At 34.9% G+C, this 13736-nt stretch overlaps 1 long non-coding RNA gene across 3 annotated transcripts in view; it reads right to left on the minus strand.

Annotated features, from left to right (window-relative positions):
* Positions 1–459: 459 nt before the first annotated feature.
* The window catches only part of LOC116667153, a 47861-nt gene continuing 34584 nt past the window's right edge, over positions 460–13736 (minus strand). For 2 of the 3 annotated variants that reach the window (XR_004323933.1, XR_004323934.1), the window contains one exon: positions 460–2234. This is a non-coding gene — a long non-coding RNA (uncharacterized LOC116667153). Of the gene's footprint in view, positions 2235–5068; positions 5478–13736 lie in introns of those variants that run through there. The other variant, XR_004323935.1, reaches the window with a different exon arrangement.

The raw sequence follows: 13736 nt of genomic DNA on the forward strand, positions 1-13736 counted from the left end.
TTTTCCTTGTAATGAGAACTCGGATTTATTCTCTTAACAGTTTTCATATATAACATACAGCAGTGTTAATTTTATTAATCATATTGTAAATTACATCCCTTGTACTTACCTATAACTAGAAGTTTGTACCTTTTGACTATTTTTGTCACCATACAAAGATACTACATTATTCCTGACTATATTCCCCATGCTGTACATTTCATCCCCATGTCTCATACTGGAAGTTTGTACTTCTTTAATGTCCCTCAACTATTTCAATCATCCCCCCACCTCCCTCCCTCTAGCAAACACCTGTTTATTCTCTGTATCTATGAGTTTGTTTCTATTTTGTTATGTTTATTTGTTTTTTAGATTCCACATATGAGTGATATCTTAAGGTATTTGTCTTTTTCTGCCTCATTTCACTTAGCATAATACTCTCTAGGTCTATCCATGTTGCCACAAATGACAAGATTCATGCTTTTTTATAGCTGAATAATAACTCATTGTATTTATTTACCACATATTCTTTGTCCATTCATCCACTAATGGGGACTCTTTTTTCTTCCAGTTCCTTCAGGTGTAAGCTTAGATAATTTTGATACCTTTCTTGTTTCCAGAGGTAAGCTTCTATCACTATAAACTTCCCTCTTAGGACTGATTTTGCTGTTACATTTTGGATTATTATGCTTTTGTTTTCATTTGTCTCTAGGTATTTTTTTTAGTTCTCCCTTTATTTTTTTCAAGGACATACATATTCATCATTTAGTAGCATATTGTTTTGCTTCCATGTGTTTGTGTTTTTTGTGGTTTATTTCTTGTAGCTCTAGCCTCAAGGTATTATAGTCATAAAAGATGACCTAAATCTATTCTTTTTAAAATTATTTTTTCTGTTTAGCTTGATTTCCACTACTCTGCCATCCGTTCATTGTTCTGTTTCTCTGTATCATCTAATCTATTTTTGATTCCTTCTAGTTAGTGTATTTTTAATTTTAGTTATTATATTTATTTCTTTTTGGTTCTTTTTTATATTTTCTAACTCTTTGTTTAACTTCTCACTGTGTTCATTCATTCTCCCAAGCTCACTGAACATCTTTATGATCTTTGCCTTGATCTATTGAGTAGATTGCTTGTAATTGCTTATCTCCACTTTAATTAATTCTTCTGGGGTTTTATCTCATTCCCTCATTTGAAACATATTCCTCTGTCATCTCATTTTGCCTGACTCTCTGTTTTTGTTTTTATGTATTAGGTAAATTGGTTACATTTTCCAATCTAGAAAAAGTAGCCTTATGTAGGAGATGGACTGGGGCCCAGCAGCATGCTGGTCACCAGAGCTATATGATCAGTGGGTGATTCCTACATGGGCTGCATGAACCCTTCTGTTATGACAGGGCTGGGTCCTGGGGCAAACAGTTGTGGGGCTTCGAGGGGCCCAGGCTGGTGTGAACCTGCTGGTGAGAGGGGCCTCATCTAGAGGCAGCTGGCTGAGGGGCCCAAGGTTGGTACTCTCCTGCTGGTGGGTGGAGCTGGGTCCCAGAACACTGGCTACAGGGCCAGGGAGACCTGGTGCTGGTACCAGCCTGTTGGTGGTCAGGTAAGTCTCCCACACTAAATGGCTGGATGGAGGATGCAAAATGGCACTTGCCACCACCAGTGTATTGAAGGTAGAATGAGCTCCCCAAAATGGCTGCTGCCAGTGTCTGTGTCTTCAGTGGAAGTTCCAGTTGCTTGTTTCCTCTCTCGGAGGCTCTCCAGAATCAGAACGTGGGTCTGATCAGGCTCCTTCCAAATTACTGCTTCTCTGTTTGGGGAGTCAGAGTGTGTGAGATTTTGCGAGCACCCTTTAAGAATGAGGTCTGTGTTTCCTTCAGCCCTCTAGCTCTCCCACGTGAATGCTCTGTTGGCCTTCAGAACGAGGGTATTCTGAGGGGTCATCTTCCCAGTGCAGAAGCCCTTGGCTGGGAAGCCCAGTGTGAGGCTTGGACCCTTCATTCTTTGGGAAAAACCTCTGCAGTTGTGATTATCCTCCTGTTTGTAGGTTGCCTACCCAGGTGTTTTGATAATTCTGCCCCTTCTACTCGTCTTGTTGTGGTTTCTTCTCTTTATCTTTAGTTGTGGAAAGCCCTTCTGCCAGTCTTCAGATTGTCCTCATAAGTAGTTTCTTTATGAGTAGCTGTAATTTTGGTTTGTTCATTGGATGAGGTGCACTCAGGGTCTTCTTATTCTCAGAAGGGGGTCTGTTGATGCAGCTCCTGTGGTGCAGACATGGAAGAGGGTGACATCTTGGCCATACCTCTCTACCTACTTTAAAACGGTTATAGGAAGGCATTTAGAACTATTTGAGAATTGATTTCCAGTTAAAAAGACATAATAGATAATGTAAAGTGTTGGTTAGCTTAAAATAATTAGATATAAAACAAAGGAAGCAACAGATTTTAAATGTAGTGAATTTTGCAATTTTTCAGTTGAATTGATAAAAGTAAAAAAATACATAATAGGAAATCTATATAATAAAATGTATTAATGTATGGGTAAAATAATACAATTCCCTCATTTATAAAACTACTTTAACATAGTTATTTCCATAATGATTTATATACGAAGGAAGTGGCTATTTCCTGATTTATATTCTGTATTTATTAAAATCCTCTACTTCTAGGAAAGTGGGTTTGCTGGTGAATCTGTCATTCCCCACTGCCATCTCTCATTCTCTCTTTTCTAGCCTATTTCATAGTGGAATAGTATCTACAAAAACCTCCAGCTAACATACTTCATAATGAAAGACTGAATGTTTTCTTCCTATAACCACGAAAAAGGTAAGGATATCTGCCTTCAGCACTGAGTTTCAGTATTTATTGTATAGTGCAGAATTCAAGATTTTGTCAGACTGACAGAAGAATAAACAGATAGATCAATGAAACAGAATAGAGAACTCAGAATTGGGCCCATCAAGTATGCCCAACTAATTTTTGACAAAGTTGCAAGAGCAAATGAAGGAAAGATAGCCTTTTTACCATATGGCGCCTAAAGCAGTTGCCTTCTACAAGCAATAAATAAATAAAATAAAACAAATAAACCTCAACTTAAATCTTACACCTTTAACAAAAACTAACTCAAAATGGATCAAGGACTTAACTGTAAAATGTGAAACTATAAAACTTTCGACAAAAAACATAGAAACTCTTTGGGATCAAGGACTAGGCAAAGAGCTCCTAGACTTAATATCAAAAGCACAATACATAAAAAGAAAAGAATTGATATATTGGACTTTAAAAAATTAAAAACAAAAACTTTTGCTCTATGAAAGACCTTTTTAAGAAGATGAAAAGCTGAGCTACAGAGTGGGAGAAAATGTTTGCAAACTACGTATCTGACAAAGGACTAATATCTATGATATATGAAGAACTCTGGAAACTCAGTAGTAAAAACAGCAAACAGCCCAATTGGAAAATAGGCAAAAGATACGAAAAGACATTTCACCAAAGAATATGGACAGATGGAAAATAAGTTCATGAAAAGACTTCAGTATCATTAGACAAAAGGGAAGTGCAGAATCAATCCATAATGTGATACCACCACACACGTTATCAGAATGGCTAGAACAGAAAATAGTGACAAAACCAAAATGCTGGCAAGGATGTAGAGAAATCAGATCACTTACACATTGTTGACAGGAATATAAAATGGCATAGCCACTCTGGGAAAAGAGTTTGGCAGATTGAATATCTACATAAGTTACTAATATACAACCCAGTAATCGCATCCCTTGGCATTTATTGCAGAGAAATGAAGACACAGTCACATAAAAATCTATATGAATGTTTATAGAAACTCTACTCATAATAAAAGCTGGAAATAAACTAGTTCTTCAAAAACTGAATGGTTAAATTAAAATACATAACATGAAATACTACTCAGCAATATAAAGGAATACACTATACATAAAAACCTTGATGAATCATCCAGGAAATTATACTGAGTGAAAGCCAATCCCCCAAAGTTACATAGTATGATTCCACTGATCTATCATTCTGTAAATGAGAACATTATAGAAATGCAGAACACATTAGTGGTTTCAGTGTTTAAGAAGGGAATGAAGGTGGGAGGGAAGTGGGTGTGCTGTAAAAGGGCAACATGATGGATGGAAGTGTGGTGAACAGAGTGTTCTGTATATTGAGTATATTAATGTCAATATCCTGTTGTGACATTTATTGTTATCACTGGAGGAAACTAGACAGGATTTCTCTGTATTATTTCCGACATCTGCAGCTGAATCTACAATTATGTTAAAATAAAACATTTAATTAAAACGAGATAATGAGCTAATTGGCCAAAGCATGCAGCTTTAACATCAAGTTACAGAGCTAGTTTAGTAAACTATGACTCAATGAGTAATTAAATCAGAGGTAAACTTCAGCAGACTTTGGGCAAAATGTGACACTTTGACATGTTTTATTTGACCAGGAAAACATTTTGAAAAAGACTGCATTAGTTTGCTAGGGCTGCCAAAACAAAATACGACAGCTTGGGCAGCTTAAACAATAGAAATTCATTTTCTTACAGTTCTGGAAGCTACAAATCCGAGATCAAGGTATTGGCAGGTTTTGTTTCTTCTAAGGCCTCTCTCCCTGGCTTGCAGATGGCTGACCTTTTTCTGTGTCTTCATATAGTCACCCCTTGGTCTGTGAATTGTCTGTGTCCTAGTCTCCAATTCTTATGTGGACACCAGTCATATCGGATTAGGAATTATCCATATGACCTCATTCTACCTTATTTACCTCTTTAAAAGTCCAGTCTCAAAATATAGTCACATTCTAAGTTACTGGGGGTTAAAACTTCAACATACAAATTGGAGAGGCGGATGCTGAAGGAGACACAATTTAGCCCGTAACAGAAACTGACATTTAGAAATTAAGGGATTTCAAATAAAATTTAATCTCTATGTTATTTCTAGAGCCTACAATTAGTTATGGCAACAATTAGGAGTACTTGAGGAATGAGTCCCTGCTTCAAAAGCATATGCACAAATGCACTCAAGAATTTATAATACTCATTCATCACACACACATACACAATCAGAGCCTGTCCTCTTGAGTTCTTTATGAAATGCCTGGCCTTTGTGTCATTTAGATTATGATGGCTGGAATATAGCATCATGTAGGCTTGTGATGGAGCAGGGCGAGAAGAGTGAAGGGGAAGACTGAAAGAAGCATGAGGGCTCCATAAACAAATAGCCTTCTTAACAATTTTGTAAGCAGTACCCTTTAATTGTCAAGAAGCTGGCTAGTTGATTTGACATTTGAAGAGAGCAGACAGGGTCTCTCTCAAAAGGGCTTAAAAACATTCTGTCAACAATGAATCAATTTATTACATTAATCCTTCTTTATTCTTCATTGTTTGATCAGGAGTTGAAATTTATTCCAGGCTCTGACCTTTCAGTTTACCCAGTATACTGATGGCAGAAGGTGCAATGTTCTGGCTTATGGACAGCATTTCTATGAACATAAAGAAATGATTATTCTTAATGTGAACCATTAAACCAAGTTGGCAACCACGTTACTGTAGTTTATGCATGAAAATATTTTACTAGATAAGGAAAGCCAATCCTTTTATTAGCATGAAAGCTATATAAGAAGAAGATAAAAATGTGACAAGTATTTCCTCAAATGCAAAGTGAAAATCTCAAATTCTACATGATGCAAAACAGAGAAGTGATACAAAATATAAAAAAGCAGATGACACTTTTATTTTACCCTGTAGCATAGATGGAGCTTGTTGAAAAAGGCCTGTCATAGTACATACATCCCTGCATCATACCATCTACCCGCCCAGATTTACTAAATGGAATGTCACTGATCAGCTTATTAAAAGACAGTCTGGAAAAATTTAAATATGCCACAGCAATTACACTAGGCCATTTTAGTTCAGAAAATAAAATGTTTATAATGTGAATAATTAACCTATATATAATAGTTTATACTTCTGAAAGTTTCATTTCTAGTATACCATTTGATTTTATGCTCATAAATTTGCAAGGAAAATTTAAACAAAATGTGTTTTTCAAATAGATTTATATTTGACTTTGCCAGTTCGCCTCAGTGTTTCCCAGTAGTGATGTTGACTTAGCACAAGTGTCCAGGACGCTGGGTGTCCAATCTAAGGAGACTAAATGGCCAGTTTAACTCACTGAGCTTTATACACACACATTCACTCATTAAGAATCTGTAAGGTTCAATGAAATAGTCCGTAAGTTTCCTTCCATTTTATATTTTGTAACTTTATAATCCTGTTTGTTTGATTAGATTATCTTGTTCATATAGGGTGTTAGCAAATCAAGTAAAGCCTAAGGAGATCACAAATGAAAAAACAGAATTCTGTTTAGAGGCTCTGAGGGTAATTAACAGGTGGAATAAATCTATTTTTGCCTCTATGGCCACCCAGAAGAGATAATCTGTCACATAAATTGTCTTGGAGGCAAAATAAATTTGTAAGCTATGGTTTCCAGAGAACTGCAAAGTAATTTTCTTTAAAACAGTTTTAGCATCTGTTTTTTCCTCCTCCTTCTCCAGATATAACTGGAAGTCATAAAATTAAAATGTATTGTTATGATAATATGCCTTTTTACTAACTATAACTCATAATCTTAAGCTCAAACTTTGAATATTGAGTCTTCCTTTGGCTTTAGAATTAAGCGATAGGTGATGCCAATATATGAGGAAAAAAATCTCTTGATGTGTAGTTGAATGTTTTCACAGAAGAGACAAAGATGAGAGTAAAGAACTAAGCAAAAACGTAGATTCTGTAATTCTGTATATTAATTATATATATATGTATTTTATATATATATTTGGTTTGGAAAACACCAGGTTAAATTGATATAACCAAGTTTACCTTTTACAGTACATTTCAAAGCCTTTAAAAGCCACGCTGCATGCAGGAAATCATAAGAATTCAAAGAATAAATCTTGGACCATTTAGTAGGGAGATAAACTTAACCTTCAATATGATTACAGGAGTAATTAATACTGTAGGTATTTTCACAGTAAAGACTGCATTATTAAGTAAAAGCTGAAGCTCACTGAGAACACTTTGTAAGGAGGAGACCAAATGGATAGGCATGGACTTTGTATCCAAGTCTAGGTTCTAATTGGCCTTAAGCCCTTCTTGAATTTGACCCTTGACCAAGTGATGATCTATTTAAGCATAAAACCTCTTTATCTCTAAAATATAGATGATATCACCAAAATTAATGAATCGTTGAAAAGATGAATGGTTTCCTGGTCAGTAGCATATGCTAAAAGAAACTGTTACTGCTACCATTTTTGTTGCCACTACTACCAGGGAAAGTACACAGAACTTGTAGTAAACAGATTTATAACTAACATGGTTGATGAGAACAAAATTACAAAACTTCTATTGTATGAAAACAGCTCATTCTTATTTATGCTGGATAACTACTTACTCCTTTGGTGGTGGTGGTGGTGGTTTTAACTTTCCCCTCTCAAGGGCTTTATATCTGTGCCTTCAAAATCATTCTGAAAGTGAATCATTTCTTTAAGGTAAGTATTTTTACAGTTTTTTTCCTCAACATAAGCCAACCTGGCCACCTGTTTCCTCAAGCTGAACCCAGTGAGGCTCCGGGGAGTTTTTGGTGTACCTTCCAAGCTTTTTGAAACTGGTTGTTCTCTTTCTCTTTTTTGTATGGTTAGGATAAATGCAGAACCTTCTTTGCTTTGATTTTTACAGGGACTTTCAAAGAGTCAAGAAACCATCTTTGTGACTATCTTTTTTGAAGTGGGATAAAAGACATCTTTCCAAATATCACCTTTTTAGCAGTTTTATTTCTATCTTTTACTTCGTGTAACACTTTCAAAATTGATGATGTATAGGGGACAACAGATTGCTTCAGAATTCCTCAAACTCAAAAACAAATATTTCAATTTCAATTTGGTAACTATCTTAACAAAAATAATATGAGTATACTTTGGATCAAGTTGATGACCTCTATTTTAAAAAATTCTAGAATGGAATATCAGTTTGAAGCAAAGTGAGTTCCCGCAAGAGATAACATTTAAAATTTAGTGTGTTGGTAAATGCCAGCATGTCTGGTAACTTTAAGTTGACATGATATAATGTGAAAATGACAGTAGTTTTAAGCTTGTGTGGTTAAATTGAATTCTCTTATACAGTGACGTATGACTGAAGACCATTCTATTCAGAACAGGTATTTTGCCCTTTAATTTTTAAATCACATGAAATATTGCTTTGACAAAATGAAAACAACTTACTGTGGCAGAGTAAGAAACTATTCTAAATAATATAGAATATTTTAAAAACTTATAACTGGTGTATTTCCAGCAAGTGAAGGGCAAGTAATGTGATGGAGCCTCCTAAGAAAGAAAATTTCTCAGTTGTTACAGTCAAGACAAGTCACAGCAGATTTGCAGTTAGCGTTAATAGAAATGTTGAGCTCAAGGTATTTTGACAGGTACTGCCGTGATCAAATCATAAGAGGTATTATCTGTATCCTCCTTTTATACAGACTAATCTAAAATACTTCATTAGTAGTAACTATAATTAACTATTCTTAGGGATTTGAAATCTCCCACAGCCCCACAGGTATAATCAGGTTTACTTCAGAAAGTATTCTGTTTTATTTGATTTAATGTGATTAGTCTTCAAATATTAATTTTTAAAATTTTAATCATCCTGACTTAATCATGACCCCTAAAATATTTAACATATAATGGGCTGTTATTAAAAACAAAAATGAATGGATAACATTTTGTCTTAAATTTATCTCTAGAAGTACGTTTTGGTATCATGGAATATCCTTGTGTCTGAAACTCAATTTCTTCTATTTTGAGCATAGTATGTTACTATAAATTAAAGCAGATCAGTAGCTTCTAGAGCAACTTTTTAATATTATTTCTAAAATTATCTATAGGAAAATCTTTTACTTAGGACAATTTTTTAAAAATTTTATAATATAGAATTACCTATATTCATTATAAATGTAAGACATTGTAAATATACCTTTTTTTTTTCAATTATGTTCTTTTTGAGTTAATACTTTCTCTCATATAATTCCCCAAATAACAAATTGTGGTTAATGAGCTATTCCAAATCTCTAATTTTTCATATTCTTACCATGTAGTTTTTATTGATAATTTATAATTATATAAGTGTAATTTATAACAGAATTGGATACTGAAGTTAATTTCTGTATTTTTATGAAGAAAAATATTATAAGCAATCTGGGTTAAAGACTAGAAAACATTGAAATATTTTCTTCTAGATATATGATCTGTAGAAATTTTAGCTATATACATGTTTATTTTTAATGAATATTTACAATGGTGTCTTTCCCCTTAAGTCAGTATTGCATTTAACTTTATAGAAATAAATATACAGTTTTAGATATTAAAAAATTTAGAGATGTTCGTCTAAAAATTTAGTGTGACGATTTAGAGTGCTTGTCCTAAAGGGAGATAAAAAGATTTTGGTATGAAAATTTTGTCCTCTTCCCTAATCAGCTGCTGTTTTCAGTTGTGGTGAATGCTGGGTAATGCAGGGATATGAAAGCCCAGTTCATTCCCCAGCATGAGACTCTAAGGACCTTCCTAGCTTCCTGTCACCCCATGGAGATGCTGAGGCAATTGCTATAGTTTCAACCAAACTCCTCCTCTTCTCAGTCTTGCTTGCTTCTCTTTCTTCACAGGTGTAAATCCTGAGAACACTTTCTAATGAATTTCCTGTATGTAAATCTCTGTCTCTGAGTTTACTTTCCATGTAAATTAACCCTTATGAGTTTGTACCAGCAGTAGTCAATGAAAACAGATGCTAAAATGTGATTTTGACACTAAGCTGGATCACCTGTTGGCTGGCTGAAGCTAATCTACTGCTAACCTCAGCACTAGGTAGTGGTGCATGGGTAATCTCCAGCACAGGTAACAGTATAATTATTAAAATTTCATCTGCAGTGTACCAGTAGGGGGAAAAAGCAACTAGTGGGGAAGGCATGAGGCACTCAAGGTTTATGAGCAAAATAGTATTTTATCGGCAAAGAAATTGGATAGCTATAGGGGTAAGTGATGGAGAAATCAAGTGAAAGGCATGGAGTGGTAAGTCATTAATTAAGAGCTAAGTGTGAATACAACAGTGCCTCCTTTACAGTATATAAAAAAGCTCTCATACCCAGTGCCAGATGGGCAGAGAAAGCTGAGGTTTGGGCTCAGAATTTTATCATAAAAAGTAACAGAATTCAGGAGACAGTTAAATTCTCAACTTACACATGTCTGCTATGCTAAACAGAACCCTGATTAGGAAAGAATGGGGCACTTGTCTATGGGTTGGGGTTGATGAAATTGAGAATTTTAAATCCTTACACTTCCCTGGACACAAGGAAGCATGAACCACCTTCTGGAGCTCCATGTTAAGGGTCAGGACTTCCATGTTAAGGGTCAGGGTTCCTCCCTTGCTTAAAGACAGCCTTTCCCTGCTACACTATGTAAACTTCCCACTGATTTTCCCCTTGCCTCCTGGGCACCAGGTCAATAATTAGGAACATTTCTTTGAGCTACAGGAACTAGTAAACATATACAGCACTGTGTCTGGGGTATGTTGGATTAAGAGAGGAAGGTACATATATACTGTTTAAGGGAGAATTTAATGAGATGAGAGCACTCTCTTGCAACACAGAATTTAAATCTTTGTCAAAGACCCCACAGGATGATTCCAAAATGCTGTGAAGAAGATTCTAGAAATTTGGGATGAGCAATGGCCTAAGTAAGGTAGAAACACAATACCTTGCCTGGAAGAAGGGAGCAAAAGAGGACATTCAAGATGTTCTGCAAGAGGGTCCAGAAGATTTTGCATGTTCCCATCACTTAATGAGAAATGCACAGCGGAGAGGAGCCCAAGCATCATGAGCAGCTCAGTGGTATCTGTTTCTTACGGGTGGGAATTCACAACAGCAGAGTTGTTCTTGAACTAGGCTCACTGATGTTGAATTTCGTGAAATGCTTTTTCTGCGTCTATTGAAGTAATTGTATGATTTTTTTCCTACATTATGTTGAACCATTTTATGTCCCAGGAATAAATACCAATTGATCACAGTATATATATATATATATATATATTAATTTCAGCTTTATTGAGGTATAATTGCTATATAAAATTGTGAAGCATTTAAAGTGCACGTCGTATTGATCTGATATATGTATACACTGTGAAAGATTTCCTTTTTATACAATTGTGGAATTACAAAAGAAGGTGGCACCTCAGAGACCAAGAAGCTGCTGATGCATTTCTGAGGTAAGGAATAAAAAATTTACTATTGAATAGATCTCTTGTTTATATGTTCCGTTGCCATCTTTCTTGGGCTTTATTTTGTACTTTCATTTAAGTCTTGTACTTTAGGTTCATCATTTTCCAAGTTCATGTATTTTCTGCTAAATAAGATTCTAAGGTGGTTGAATATGGACTCCAAAGCCACACTAGCTAGGTTTGTATTCCCTGCTCCATTAATTCATAGCTGTGTGTGACTCTGAAGAAGTTAATGAAACATGCTGTGCTGCAGTTTAATTTAAAAGATCAGGAAAATAATAAAATGTTCTTTATAATTTATGCCGATTATATGAATTTATATATATAAAGTACTTGAATTTTTGATATCATTATTACTCTTAATATAACTTTGAAATGTACAGTCTAGCATAAAATGGATCGAATACTTCATAAAAATATTTTCCAATTAGATAAATGAATAATACAAACATTTATTGACAGGCATCTGTATGAAAATATGACAACATAAAAAGATACGTAAGACCATAACTGAATGAGAGGAGAAAGATATATGTACTCCATTGTAGTTTATGCTACCAGATAATAGTGGCTCAAACAAAATGTAACATAGATTTGTCTCTGTCATCCCTTGTTCTGGGGGGGACTTATCACTTACTTTTTCTTAAATATTTTTTGCTCTTATGACTGCATTTCCAGAGGCTTATTTGTTTTTCAACAAACAAACTAAAATATCTCTTATGCTTAATTAAAAAGCCTTGAAGTTACCTAATCCTCTCTTATTGCAATCTTCTAGAATAGATGCATTTCTTTTTTTAATTATTAATGACAAAAGGTCGTTATAATACTGGATTTTTACCTTTAAAATTACATCATTTATTTTAATATGTATTTTACATGTAGCTTTGCATTTAACCACAAGGGTGTGGAATTGTCTTTGCTCTGACATTAATAGAAAATTCTGTGACACTTGATTGTGTATAGATTCTCAAGTGATCATTCTCTATATTAGCAGGTTTCACAATGCACTACTGTCAACTTGGATGCATGCAAAAAAGAATGGGTTAATAATGCAAAACCAAAGTGTGAATTGTTTGTTCTTATTTCCAGTCTGCCTTCTCCAGTAGAAAAAAGGGATGACATTATAGCTAGTCTTATCTATGTGGAAGGTCAGAGTCCATGATCGTTACTGACATTCATTCAAAATTTGTGGCAAAATTTAATAATGTCTATGGAGAATGCTTGCTCATGTGACCGTTACTCAGCGTGTGTGTGATGGTAAGTAAGAGCTAAGAACAACTTTTCTAACTGCTCCTTAGGTTGGTAATTATAAAATACATTTTTTATCAATTCCTCAAAGCTAATGTGCTGCTTTTTAAACTGAAGTATATAGTCAGTTACAATGTGTCAATTTCTGTGCAGTGTAATGTCCCAGTCATGAATATACATACATATATTTGTTTTCATATTTTTCATTAAAGGTTATTACAAGATACTGAATATAGTTCCCTGTGCTATGCAGTAGAAATTTGTTTTTATCTATTTATATATATAGTGGTTTACCTTTGCAAATCTCAAACTCCCAAATTTATCCCTTCCACTCCTGTTCCCCTAGTAACCATAAGATTGTTTACTATATCTGTGAATCTGTTTCTGTTTTGTAGATGAGTTCATTAGTGTCTTCTTTTATTTCTCTTTTTTCTTTTAGATTCCACATTGAGTGATATCATATGGTATTTTTCTTTCTCTTTCTGGCTTATTTCACTTAGCATGATGATCTCCAGGTCCATCCATGTTGCTGCAGATGGCCTTATTTTATTGTTTTATGACTGAGTAGTATTTCATTGCATAAATAAACCACAACTTCTTTATCCAGTCACCTGTCGATGGACATTTAGGTTGCTTCCATGTCTTGGCTATTGTATACAGTGCTGCTGTGAGCACTGGGGAGTATGTACCTTTTCAAATTAGAGTTCCCTATGGATATATGCTCAGGAGTGGGATTGCTGGATCATATGGTAAGTCTATTTTTAACCTTTTGAGGAATCTCCATACTGTTTTCCATAATGGCTGCACCAGACTACATTCCCACCAGCAATGTAGGAGGGTTCCCTTTTCTCCACACCCTCTCTAGCATTTATCATTTGTGGACTTCTGAATGATGGCCATTCTGACTGGTGTGAGGTGATACCTCATTGTAGTTTTATTTGTATGTCTCTGGTAATTAGTGATATTGAGCATTTTTTTCATGTGCCTGTTGGCCATTTGTATGTCTTCCTTGGAGAACTGCTTGTTTAGGTCTTCTGCCCATTTTTGGATTGGGTTGTTTGCTTTTTTGTTAAGTTGTATGAGCTGTTTATATATTCTGGAAATTAAGCCTTTGTCAGTCACATAATTTGCAAATATTTTCTCCCATTCTGTAGGTTGCTTATGGTTTCCTTTGCTGT

This window comes from Camelus ferus, chromosome 11, assembly GCF_009834535.1.
Source record: "Camelus ferus isolate YT-003-E chromosome 11, BCGSAC_Cfer_1.0, whole genome shotgun sequence".
NCBI classification, from domain to species: domain Eukaryota; kingdom Metazoa; phylum Chordata; class Mammalia; order Artiodactyla; family Camelidae; genus Camelus; species Camelus ferus.